Raw genomic sequence first — 13,559 nt, forward strand, 5'->3', positions numbered from 1 at the left:
ATAATAATAGAAGTAGTATGGATATTAGCAACATTCATAGCAGCATTAGCGTTAGCAATAGTAATAATGATAATAACATTAGCCAGATTATTAACAGTGGTGGTGTTAGTGGTAATAGTACCAGCATTCTTAATAACAGTTATATTATTGATGATAACAATCGCAGCATTCCTATAGCCAGGGAATTTGCTGACGATATTATAACTAATAGTAATGATAATAAGATGAATAGTATCGTGGCCAAAGCCAGCAACAATTTTTTCACCTATCACAACAATAAAAACTCTGTCTTAGTATCAGAAACCAACCCCAACAGATTAAAGTTCTTATCCAAAAATTCCAAAATTAGAAACACCACTTACCAATACAAAATCTCTTCTGGAACCGATGTCTACTTCTATATTGGCGCAACCTCTTCTAAATTAGCCCAAAGGATCTCCAACCATTATTCCACTTTCAGAGATAAGAGAAAGCAACACAGTACGGGGCTAAGCAAATTAGTCTGGCGTCTGAAGAACAATAACACTACATTCAAGCTCGAATGGTCCATTTTGTCGGTGTCCTTCCCGTTTGATAAAGGCATAAAATTTTGTGGCATCTGTAATTCCGAACTTTTTCATATTTTGTTCGCCAAAGGCCCTTTAATAAACACAATCATCGAAAGATCCTACAGGTGCTTACACTGGAAAAGACACACCTTTCATTCATATAAATAGTGACTAATATAGATAACCCCTGGATTTCCAAAAAAAAAAAAAAAATTTTTGATATATTTCACCCCAATAGTCAAAAAAGATTTTCTTATATTCCCAATTACTACTATCCATTCTTGCGTTGCCTCTCACCTCGCCCAATTCTTTCTCCCTTTCGCTATCTACTTTCCTTTCCCTACAGTAAACATAATCGAACACACAGATACAGACCTTCCAACTCACAGCTGTCAGCTTTCTGACATCTACCCATCCACAAACACAATCACGCATTCAGACACACACATACACACATTAAGACAGTTATATACAGTCACACACACAGGCACTCATTCACAAAAGAAATCATTTAAACCCACCATTCTTTTGACCTGCACTCTCTCACCTTACTATTCTTATGCCTCCCTCCTTCTACTTCGCTTGAACTCTTGAACCTTTAGAAACTTCTAGATTCTTCTACATTCAGCCACTCTGACGTCACTCATATAAAAGATACACTCATTATCACCATGGGCTCCTTAAGAGCGGTCAGCTAAAAGTTTTTTGTGCATTTTGATGTCGACATAAGTTCCTTGATTTTCCTGATGAGAAATCTGCATAATGTACTCCTTATTCCTTCAGAATTAGGAATATGCAGCCTTCGAAACATATGTCGAGAATAAAGGATATTTGTTAACTAGTCGTTCAACTCCATTCGTTCATAACTTATAATTTTAAAATAACGTACAAATTTCCGCACGAAGACACGTAGTCTATGCCTAGGGACGTAGCTTCAACTGTGTTCTTTCTGATGTGAATTTGCTACCCAGTATCGGTTATCTTTCGAATTATCCTTAATAAGATAATTCATTCAATTACTCAAATATATATATATATAATAATATATATATATATATATATATATATATATATATATATCTATATATATATATATATTTAATCAAATCAAAATCGATGAACATCAATGGAATTGTAGTTTGTGTAACCAGTGCCGGTGGCACATAAGAAAACCATCTGAACGGGCCGTAGCCAGGCCGGCATCGACTGGCCTCTGTGCTGGGGCACGTAACAAAAAAACCATCCGATCGTGGCTGTGCCAGCCTCGCCTGGCCTCCGGTGGCACGTAAAAAGCACCATCCGGTCATGGCCGTTCGCCAGCCTTGTCTGGCACCTGTGTCGGTGGCACATAAAAGGCACCATCCGAGCACGGCCATTCGCCAGACTCGTCTGGCACCTGTGTTGGTGGCACATAAAAAGCACCAACTACACTCACGGAGTGGTTGGCGTTAGGAAGGGCATCCAGCTGTAGAAACACTGCCAGATCTGACTGGCCTGGTGCAGCCTTCGGGCTTCCTTGACTCCAGTTGAACTGTCCAACCCATGCTAGCATGGAAGTGGATGCTAAATGATGATGATGAAGGATAATATCGATATTATCAAGTGGCCAGTATGGGAAAAAATACCATACAAAGGGGTAATCATTTTTTACAACTAAAAATAAGGGTGTCTGAGAGACACCACCATGCCGAAATAGCAGTCAAATCCCTGGCTCTAAAGACCACCTTAAATGTTCATATCGCACCATGAGATAAGACAGAGGGACAAAATAGACTAGCAAAAAGATATTACTGAATAATTCAAGATTCTGAATTTCTAGCTTTGCTTTAAATAAGCTTTGCTGTCATCAGCTGAATATATCAGATAGGGACATAAATACAAATAATATATATGCAGAACGTTATACTTACATATACGAACGTCCATACATACATACATATATATATATATATATTTATATATATTATATATATATATGTATATATATACTCTTTACTCTTTACTCTCTCTTTACTTGTTTCAGTCATTTGACTGCGGCCATGCTAGAGCACCACCTTTTAGTCGAGCAAATCGACCCGGGACTTATTCTTTGTAAGCCCAGTACTTATTCTATCGGTCTCTTTTGCTGAACCGCTAAGTGACGGGGACGTAAAACACACCACCATCGGTTGTCAAGCAATGCTAGGGGGGACAAACACAGACACACAAACACAACACAATATATATTATATATACATATATACGACAGGCTTCTTTCAGTTTCGGTCTACCATATCCACTCACAAGGCATTGGTCGGTCGCGGGCTATAGCAGAAGGCACTTGCCCAAGGTGCCACGCAGTGGGACTGAACCCGGAACCATGTGGTTGGTTAGCAAGCTACTTACCACACAGCCACTCCGCGCCTATATATATATATTTATACATATATAATAATATATATATATATATATATATATATATATATTATATATATATATATATATATATATATATATATCATAAATATATATATATTAAATGTAATTATTTAAAATTTTGGGTATATACCTAGTAGTATATATTCACACACTCTAATGGTAAATAGTTGATGCCTAAAATTTTCCCAAACTGTTGACTTGATATATATTTCTGATTATATACGACCGTGAGCCAACTCTTGTCTCATTCGGCAGCAGTTGACAGCATTGTTGTTGAAGATTTGACAAAGAATGATTAATGTTTAAAAGATAATAGAAAATAAGTTCATAAATCAAAATGAATGTTTGCGGAAACAGAGAAATCTTACTGTTGAAGGTTAATTAATATAGGTTAATGTCAGTAGCATATCCGGATCTTTTCCTTTTGAAGGCCGATTTCAACACAATTTCTAGTTAACTAAACACTTTAAAACTTCGTATACTGGTAGAATGTGTCAAAATAAAACATTTTTTTCTCTTGGATTTCTTGATAAAATTGTAATTTGTTTGTTTAACGTAGTTTAATTTTTCTAATTTTAGCCAATCAATTGCCTCTAATTGAGCTAAAATCATTTACTGCATCTAAAACTGAGACAACATCCTGTCACTAACCCTAACCCTCACCCTCACCCTAACCCTAAATTTTAGCCTTTCGTTTTTTTTTCTTAATTGTTAAATTAATTTAAGGATAACAATTAAGAAAAAAAAAGTTTTTTTTGCACGCGTAACTATTAAATTAATTTAACTATTAAGAAAAAAAAAATTTAGGGTTAGGGTGAGGGTCAGGGTCAGGGTTAGTGACAGGATGTTCTCTCAGTCTTAGACGCAGCAAATGATTTTAGCTCAATTAGAGGCAACTGATCGGTTAAAATTCGAAAAATTAAACTACGTTAAACTTACAAATTACAATTTTCTCAAGAAAGCCCAAGAGAAAAAAATGTTTTATTTTGACACATTCTACCAGTATACGAAGTTTTAAAGTGTTTAGTTAACTAGAAATTGTGTTGAAAACTGCCGTTCAAACCGAAAAGATCCATATCTTACAAACTATAGAATTTTCTCAAAAAGCCAAGAGAAAAAGATGTTTTATAAACACATTCTACCAGTATACGAAGTTTAAAAGTGTTTAGTTACCTAGATATTATGTTAAAAACTGCCGTTCAAACCGAAAAGATCCATATCTTACAAACTACAGAATTTTCTCAATAAAGCCAAGAGAAAAAGATGTTTTACAAACACATTCTACCAGTATACGAAGTTTAAAAGTGTTTAGTTAACTAGAAATTGTGTTGAAAACTGCCGTTCAAAAAGAAAAGATCCGCATATCCAACTGGTAATTTACTTTTTGAAGATGGAAAGATGATAAGTAAAGGGGACTTCGGTGGGAACTGAGCACAGAACCTAAAGGGGCAGAAGAAATACTGCAGAGTAAAAGGTCTAATGCTGTAATGATCCTCAAGATCCTTCCAATCAATGACAATAATAATAATAATCCTTTCTACTATAGGTACAAGGCCTGAAATTTGTGGGGAGGGAGTTAGTCGATCCCCTTGACCCAGTGCATAACTGGTACCTATTTAACCAACCCCAAAATCCGGAGAGGCATCTTCCAAGGAGACTGCTTGTCCCCACCGATCTTTGTACTGTGCTTGATACCACTAACACTGATTCTGAGGAAAGCAAAGCCTGGGTGTGTATTCAAAAGCTGCCAACAAAAAGTCAACCATTTGTTATTCATGGATGACCTCAGACTTTATGGTAAAGATGAATCCTAAGTCAGTTTCCTCGTTGACACGGTGTATACTTTTAGTTCTGATATCAGAATGGAGTTCGGACTGAGAAAGTGTGGTGAGTTAGTCACAAAGAGAAGCAAAATCAAATGTATAGATGGGCTATCGATACCGTCGGGGGAGGTTATGAAGCAGATAGAAGAGACGGGCTATAAGTACTTGGGGATTTCGGAAATGGATAAATTGATGGGGAAAGAAATGGCTGAAAAATTTAAGGTGGAGTACTTGTGCAGACTGAGTCTGATCCTGAAGTCGAAATTAAACGGATGGAATAAGATTGAAGCTATCAACACCTGGGCCGTTTCACTCCTTAGATATGGAGCAGGGGTATTGATTTTTAAAAAAGAAAATATGTTTTCGAGAAAAATCCAATCGGCGGGTGTTGGGTTTCGTCTCTCATTTATTCATTTTATTTCATTTTTATTCATTAATGTGTTTGTCCAGCCCACAAAGCTACACAATCTTTGTGCTGTCTATATGACAAATTTTTTGAAATAATGGAGCAGGGGTAATTGTATGGGACACTCGACCCAAAAAGTGACGCAGAAAGACTATATGTACCAAGAAAAAGAGTGGGGAGAAGACTTATTGGATATGAACACAGCATTAGAGCAGAAGAAAACAACATAGCATGGTATGTAAAAAAATTCCACAGAACTGCTATTATTAGAAGTAAGAAGGTCAGGCTTGTGATGGATGGAAGATTGCAAAGATAAAGCACTGTACAAGCACTTGAGAATGAAACTGAAAGTAGGTGAATAAAAAAAAGAATGCAGGGACAATTTCATAGGGATGTTGCAGATAAGACAGACAGAGAAAAAAGACGGCTGTGGATGACTAAAAGTGATTTAAAACTGGAAACAGAGGCTCTACTCTGTCCTGCCCAAGAGCAAGCACTAAGGACAAACTACACAAGATACAGAATAGACAACACATCAGAAAGCGATAAGTGCAGAATCTGTGGACAAAATGGTTATACTGTATGGCATATTACCAGCCAATGTACGCCACTTGCCCAGAAGGAATATAAGAGTGTTTAAGCCTTCAAATGACACCACCTCGCTGGCTAAGCGAGCAGGCCAACAGAAGATAGAGTGAGAGAAAGAGTACAGCAGGGATCGCCACCATCCCCTGCCAGAGCCTTGTGGAGCTTTAGGTGCTTTCGCTCAATAAACAGCGCCCGGTCTGGGAATCGAAACCGCGATCTTACAACCATGAGTCCGCTGCCCTAACCACTGGGCCATTGTGCCTCCACATGTAATATATATATATTACTCTTTTTTTTACTCTTTTACTTGTTTCAGTTATTTGACTGCGGCCATGCTGGAGCACCGCCTTTGATCGAGCAAATCGACCCCGGAACTTATTCTTTGTAAGCCCAGTACTTATTCTATTGGTCTCTTTTGCCGAACCGCTAAGTAACAGGGACATGAACACACCAGCATTGGTTGTCAAGCGATGTTGGGAGGACAAACACAGACACACAAACACACACACAAAATATATATACATATATACGACGGGCTTCTTTCAGTTTCCGTCTACCAAATCCACTCACAAGGCTTTGGTTGGCCAGAGGCTATAGCATAAGACACTTGCCCAAGATGCCATGCAGTGGGACTGAACCCGGGACCATGTGGTTGGTAAGCAAGCTACTTACCACACAGCCACTCCTGCGCCATTATATATATATATATATATATATATATATTTGTATATATATATATTTGTATATATATATATTATATATATATATATATATTATATATATATATATAAATATATATACATACATATATATATATATATCATCATCATCATCATCATCATCATCATTTAGCGTCCGTTTTCCATGCTAGCATGGGTTGGATGGTTCTACTGGGGTCTGTGAAGCCAGAAGGCTTCATCAGGCCCAGTCAAATCTGGCAGTGTTTCTACGGCTGGATGCCCTTCCTAACGCCAACCACTCCGTGAGTGTAGTGGGTGCTTTTTACGTGCCCCCGCACTGGTGCCAGACAGGGCTGGCAAACGGCCACGAACGGATGGTGCTTTTTATGTGCCACCGGCACGAGGGCCAGGCGAGGCTGGCAACGGACACGAAACCGGGGCGGTGCTGGCAACGGTCGCGAAACGGAAAGTTCTCTTACATGCCACCGGCACTGGTAACACATCTGCAATTTCCATTGATCGATTTCCATTGATCGATTTCGATTCTGATCCTCACTTGCCTCAATGGGTCTTCACAAGCAGAGTTTCGACATGCCACCGGCACTGGTAGCACATCCGCAATTTCCATTGATCGATTTCGATTCTGATCCTCACTTGCCTCAACACGTCTTCACAAGTAGAGTTTTGTGTCCCAAGAAGGGAAGGTATGCATACGTAGGCTGGCTCCATCCCATGTAGAAGGCCACGGGTTGTGGACTCACTTGTCCTGCCGGGTCTTCTCGCGCCACAGCACACTTCCAGAGGTCTCGGTCTCTAGTCATTTCCTCAGTGAGACCTAAAGTTCGAAGGTCGTGCTTCACCACCTCGTCCCAGGTTTTCGTGGGTCTGCCTCTTCCACAGGTTCCCTCAACCGCTAGGGTGTGGCACTTTTTCACACAACTATCTTCATCCATTCTCGCCACATGACCATACCAGCGCAAACGTCTCTCTTGCACACCACAACTGATGCTTCTTAGGTCCAGCTTTTCTCTCAAGGTACTTACACTCTGCCGAGTGTGAGTACCGGCATTACACATCCATCGGAGCATACTGGCTTCATTTCTAGCGAGCTTACGCATATCCTCAGCAGTCACGGCCCATGTTTCACTGCCATGTAGCATGGCTGTTCGTACACACGCATCATACAGTCTGCCTTTCACTCTGTGCGAGAGGCCTTTTGTCATCAGCAGAGGTAAGAGCTCTCTGAACTTTGCCCAAGCTATTCTACTCTAGCAGTTACACTTTCAGCACACCCGCCCCGCTGCTGACTTGGTCACCTAGGTAACGGAAACTATCAACTATTTCTAGTTTTTCTCCCTGGAAAGTGACGGAAGTTGGTCTCAGAGCATTTTCAGTGTTTATTGTTCCTGAGCATCTGCCACATACAAAAACCATCTTCCTAGTTAGCCTTCCTTTGACATTGCTGCATCTCTTATGTGTCCATAGCTTACACTTGGTGCATCTATAGAGTTTCTACCTACACCTTTTCTACAGATCGAGCAGGGCCATCTACCTGAAGGTGTTTGTGATTTGTCTACCTTCCTACTGATTACGGCTTTGGTTTTAGCTAGATTGACTCTGAGGCCCTTCGATTCTAATCCTTGTTTCCACACCTGAAACTTCTCCTCCAGTTCTGATAGCGACTCAGCAATTAGAGCAAGGTCATCAGCATAGAGGAGCTCCCAAGGGCATCCTGTCTTGAATTCCTCCGTTATTGCCTGGAGGACTATGATAAATAGGAGGGGGCTGAGTACTGAGCCTTGGTGGACCCCTACCTCTACCCGGAATTCTTCACTGTACTCATTTCCAACCCTCACCCTACTAGCGGCGTCCCTATACATGGCCCGCACAGCTCTCACTAACCATTCATCTATCCCTAGTTTTCTCATTGCCCACCAGATAAGGGATCGGGGGACCCTGTCGAAGGCTTTCTCCATGTCAACAAAAGCCAGGTACAGGGGCTTATCTTTGGCTAGGTATTTCTCCTGCAGCTGCCTTACCAGGAATATAGCATCAGTAGTACTTTTCCCTGGCACAAACCCAAACTGCATCTCATCTAAACTAACTCTCTCTCTAATTAGTTGGGCTATGACCCTCTCCGTAACCTTCATCACCTGGTCCAACAGCTTGATACCTCTGTAGTTATTTGTATCTAGGGCATCACCTTTACCTTGTAGCAGTTGACTATTATACTGCTACACCAGTCATTGGGTATGACACCTTTGTGTATCACCTGATTAACTATACGGGTGACTAGGCTATAGCCGACACTACCAGACATTTTGAGCATCTCTGCAGTGATTCCTGATGGGCCTGGGGCTTTCCCTGTCTTCATGCTTCTAATTGCCTTAGCTACCACAGAACTATCAACTCGGATAGCTGGTCCCTCTGTTGGGTCAACATTCGGCAGACTCTCTTTATCCCATTCATTTTCTTCATTCAGCAACCTTTCATAGTGGCATCTCCAAACCTCTCTCTTTGCATCCTCATTTAGCGCAAGTGAACCATCTTCCATGCGAACACACTTCTCTCCTACCACATCACGATTCTCTCTCACACACTGTCTTGCAACACGAAACACCTCCAGTCTTTGGTCCTCACGGCGCAGAACATTGGCAAATTTTTCTTATCTGCTTCCCCTCTGGCTAAATAAACCTGTCTCCTAGCTCTCTTTTGGCAGTCTGATACAATTCCCTGCTACCCCCATTTTTCCAGACCTTCCAAGCCTGTCTCTTTTCTCTAATAGCCCTGTCTACAATATTGTTCCACCACCACGTTATTCTAGGTCGAGAGGGGACTTTGCACCAGCCACAGATGGTCAGTGCTCTCAGCAGGTTGTCCCCTAGAGAAACGTCCAGCTGTCTTCTACCCCCTGTGATGCTCTATCCCCTTCTACTTCGTCAGAGGCTTCAAGTAATATGTCCCAAATCTCTGTCCATTTGCAGGATCTTTAAGCTTCCAGATCCTTCTTCTCCATATTTGTCGTCTTCTGGTTGTCCTCCTAGTCCTGATCCTAAAGTCACTAACTACCAGTCTATGTTGTGGGGTACATTCTTCACATGGGAAGGTTTTGGCATTTATAAGCAGCCATCTCTCCCTTTGCCTTGTAAGGATGTAGTCAATTTGGCTGGTATGTTGGCCCGATTGGTAAGTGACTAGGTGGCTGGTAGGTTTCCTGAAGTTAGTGTTGCAAATCATAAGATTATTTGCATCGCAGAACTCCAGCAGCCTGGTCCCTCCTCGTTGCGGGAGCCATAGCCATAGCCTCCATGTACGCCATGGAAGCCCCCAGCATGTCGTCCAACGTGACCATTGAAGTCACCAGCCACAAAGATAAGGTCTCTGTCGTTCGTCAATGAGGTAGTCTGCAGTAGAGTGTCATAGAATCGGTCTTTCTGTCCATCGGGTAGCCCCGACTGAGGAGCATAGGCTGATATAATGGTTGCTAAACTATGATGAAGCACTAATCTAATCTTAAGTATTCTGTCACTTACTCTGATTACCTCAATTACTTTATCTACCCATTTCTCAGCGATAAGTATACCCACGCCACAACCCCGTCAGTGTTCCCTGCCCAGAAAATCTTGTACCTGCGTCCTTGCCTGTGAGGAACCTAGCTGATCCTCCTCTCCACCTTATTTCTTGCATGCAACATATATCCACACATCTCCGTTCAAGCATCTCGACTATTATATATATATATATATATATATATATATATATATATATATATATATATATATATATATATATATATATATATATTATATATATATATTTATTATTTATAATATATATATATATATATTGCATATATATATGTATATATTTGTATATATATATATATATATATATATATATATATATATATATATATATTATATATATATATATATCTGATGGATGAGTATTTCCTGACTCAGCTAGTGCTTGAACCAACGAGACAGAATAAAACGATCTTGGATCTGGTATGACCAATCACTCTAGCTACGTTCACAGCATTTCAGTCGAAAAAACTCTCCTCTCAGACCATGACATGGTACTCTGCAATCTTAATTCCCGACATATAAAAACCAAACCAGCCAACCCCACTCCATGGCACCCATTTGACAACATAAACTTCCACAAAGCGGACTGGGGAACAATCAGAAAGGATCTGTCTTCCATCGACTGGTCTTTTACTCTCAATTCCCCTCATATTGAGACCGCGTTGCAGCACTTTGAAAACATTGTCACCTACACATGCTCTAAACACGCTCCCAAGAAATCTACTAACACAAACAGAAACTGGCTCCCTAAAAAGAAAAAAACACTCATCAGGCGCATCAAAAGACTCAAAAAAAAAATCAACCAATTAAAATATTCCACACACAAACATCCACATTCAACAACAATGAAAAGACTAGAGCTGGAAAACTTTCATCTGCAGACTAACATGAAAACCTCCATTGAAAATCAAAGAGCTGTGGAGGAACAATGGGTAATCAAAAACATCAAACAGAACCCAAAAGTGTTCTATTCTATGCAAATAAGCAAAGAACCACTGTCTCACCCATTGGCCAACACGATGCTAAAGAAATGGCAGAAATACTGCAGAAACAATATTGCTCTGTCTTCAGTGTTCCACTGATATTGATGTGAGGGGAACGAACGAAGTTGACTCCCAACACAAAATCGCAGACATAACCTTCACTGCCACCGACATCGTAGCAGCAATAAATGAGTCAAACATTACTCTGCTGTAGGCCCTGATAGATTTCCCGCCAGTCTCATGAAGGAATGTAGATATCAACTTGCAGTCCTCTGACCAACCTCTGGAGAAACTCGTTAGACGCAGGTTATATACCGAAACAGTTTCTATCCCAGTCGGTCATCCCGGTTTTCAAACAGGGAAACAGATCCCTCGCAGTCAACTATCGCCCAATCTCACTCACCTCCCACATCATTAAAGTGTTCGAAAGAGTGTTAAGATCAAGGATAGCTGACTTCCTGGAGACCCACAAACTCCTAAATTCAAATCAGCATGGCTTTCGCTGTGGCAGGGACTTTCACTCTGCCACTTCCTCTTTACACACATAGACACGCAAATATATAAATAAAATTGTAAGCTAACGTGTGTGTGTGAGTGTGTGTGTGTGTGTGTGCGTGGTGTGTGTGTGAGCGTGTGTGTGTGTGTGTGCGTGTGTGTGAGTGTGTGACAGGAAAGTTTTTTAGGACGAATATAAGACTTATATCCAAGTAGCTTATCTCTAAGAAACAGAAAGATCGCCCAAAAGTGTATATAGATATTTAAATGTATTTATATATTCATCTATACACACATGTATGTATAATGTGCGTGTATATATCTCCATAGAGGTAACCATTCAATCCATACAAAGTTTTTTAGGACGAAAATATTTATATATAAAAGAAAGGTTGTGTGCTGTCTGTCTCCTATGATTTAGATTCCTAACTACTCCCACATTTTGCGATGCAGTTTAACCAAAACCGGGTATCTTATAGTCGTGATTCATATCGAGCCCTTCTGGGTATTAGCGCTCGTCTACGATGAGTCTATGATTTTACAAATAATTTACCATCATTTTTTTCCATTTTAATCTTATTTTATCTTTATCTTTCTTTTTATCTTTTACTTGTTTCAGTCATTTGACTGCGGCCATGCTGGAGCACCGCCTTTAGTCGAGCAAATCGACCCCGGGACTTATTCTTTGTAAGCCCAGTACTTATTCTATCGGTCTCTTTTGCCGAACCGCTAAGTGACGGGGACGTAAACACACCAGCATCGGTTGTCAAGCAATGTTAAGGGGACAAACACACACACATACACACACACACATATATATATATATACATATATACGACAGGCTTCTTTCAGTTTCCGTCTACCAAATTCACTCACAAGGCATTGGTCGGCCCGGGGCTATAGCAGAAGACACTTGCCCAAGATGCCACGCAGTGGGACTGAACCCGGAGCCATGTGGTTGGTTAGCAAGCTACTTACCACACAGCCACTTCTGCGCCTATTTTTTTTTATAAAGGGAAGTAACTCTCAAACTTTACACCAATATGCGTGCTCATATGAGACGTAATATCACATCAGCAGCATTTTCTCACACCCTCCTTCCACTTGGCGAAGGCAAAAATACCAGGGGATGAAAATGGTAATATTGCCATCGATTCCATTTGTACCATTGTTAAGACGCCTTCTGATCTCAGAGATGCAGTGTTCCCAGATCTACAAGCTAATTATCAGAATATGGATTGGATTGGCAAAAAGGCTATACTGGCCCCGAGGAATAAAACTGTTCACATATTAATGATGAAATGCTAAAACTCATTCCTGGGGAAGTCTATGTATATCAGTCTATCGATACAACTCCTGACCCAGAGGACGTCATCAACTATCCAATAGAGGTACTCAATTCCTTTGAGCACCCGACTACCACCACACTTTCTCAAACTTAAAGTTGGTGCCCCTATAATGCTCATCAGAAATTTGGTTCCCCCAAAACAATGCAATGGCACACGTTTGATCGTTAAGTCCTTATCTCCCACCGTAAGCTTATATCAAATTTGCCTGAATAATCATCATAATTCAGTGCAATCATTAACAGTACTTTCAAGCAATTCAGCCCCGAGCAACGCCGGGCAATTCTGCTAGTATATATATATATATATATATATACAAATATATATATATATATATATATATATATATAATATTATATATATATATATATATATATATATATATATAATATTAATTCGAGACAAAACCATAAATTAAAACTGATTAGAAGATCGGAAATCCACCTGACGAATGTCATTTGAAGACATGAAACGATTGTAGTGGCGGTTTATTTATTTTATATTAAAATTTTTATGTATTGATTAAGTCTTTCCTTGTTCGTTTTGCAAATAGTGGTTTGTCTCGAATTAATATTATATAATATTTTACTATAAAATTGGATTTAATCCTAAATCTGATTTTTCCCTGTAAATTTGGATGTATTCCCTAATATTTATTATTATATATATATATATATATAAGAGG

At 39.9% G+C, this 13,559-nt stretch overlaps 1 protein-coding gene across 1 annotated transcript in view; it reads right to left on the minus strand.

The window, feature by feature from the left end:
• Window positions 1-407, minus strand: part of LOC115226688 (carboxypeptidase B) — a 38,279-nt gene extending 37,872 nt beyond the window's left edge. Inside the window, exon 1 of the mRNA XM_029797703.2 lies at window positions 363-407. The gene's annotated coding sequence lies outside the window, so the exon portion shown is untranslated. The remainder of the gene's footprint in view (window positions 1-362) is intronic.
• Between the last annotated feature and the right edge of the window lie 13,152 nt (window positions 408-13,559).

Source organism: Octopus sinensis, linkage group LG30 (assembly GCF_006345805.1).
Source record: "Octopus sinensis linkage group LG30, ASM634580v1, whole genome shotgun sequence".
Lineage (NCBI taxonomy): Eukaryota > Metazoa > Mollusca > Cephalopoda > Octopoda > Octopodidae > Octopus > Octopus sinensis.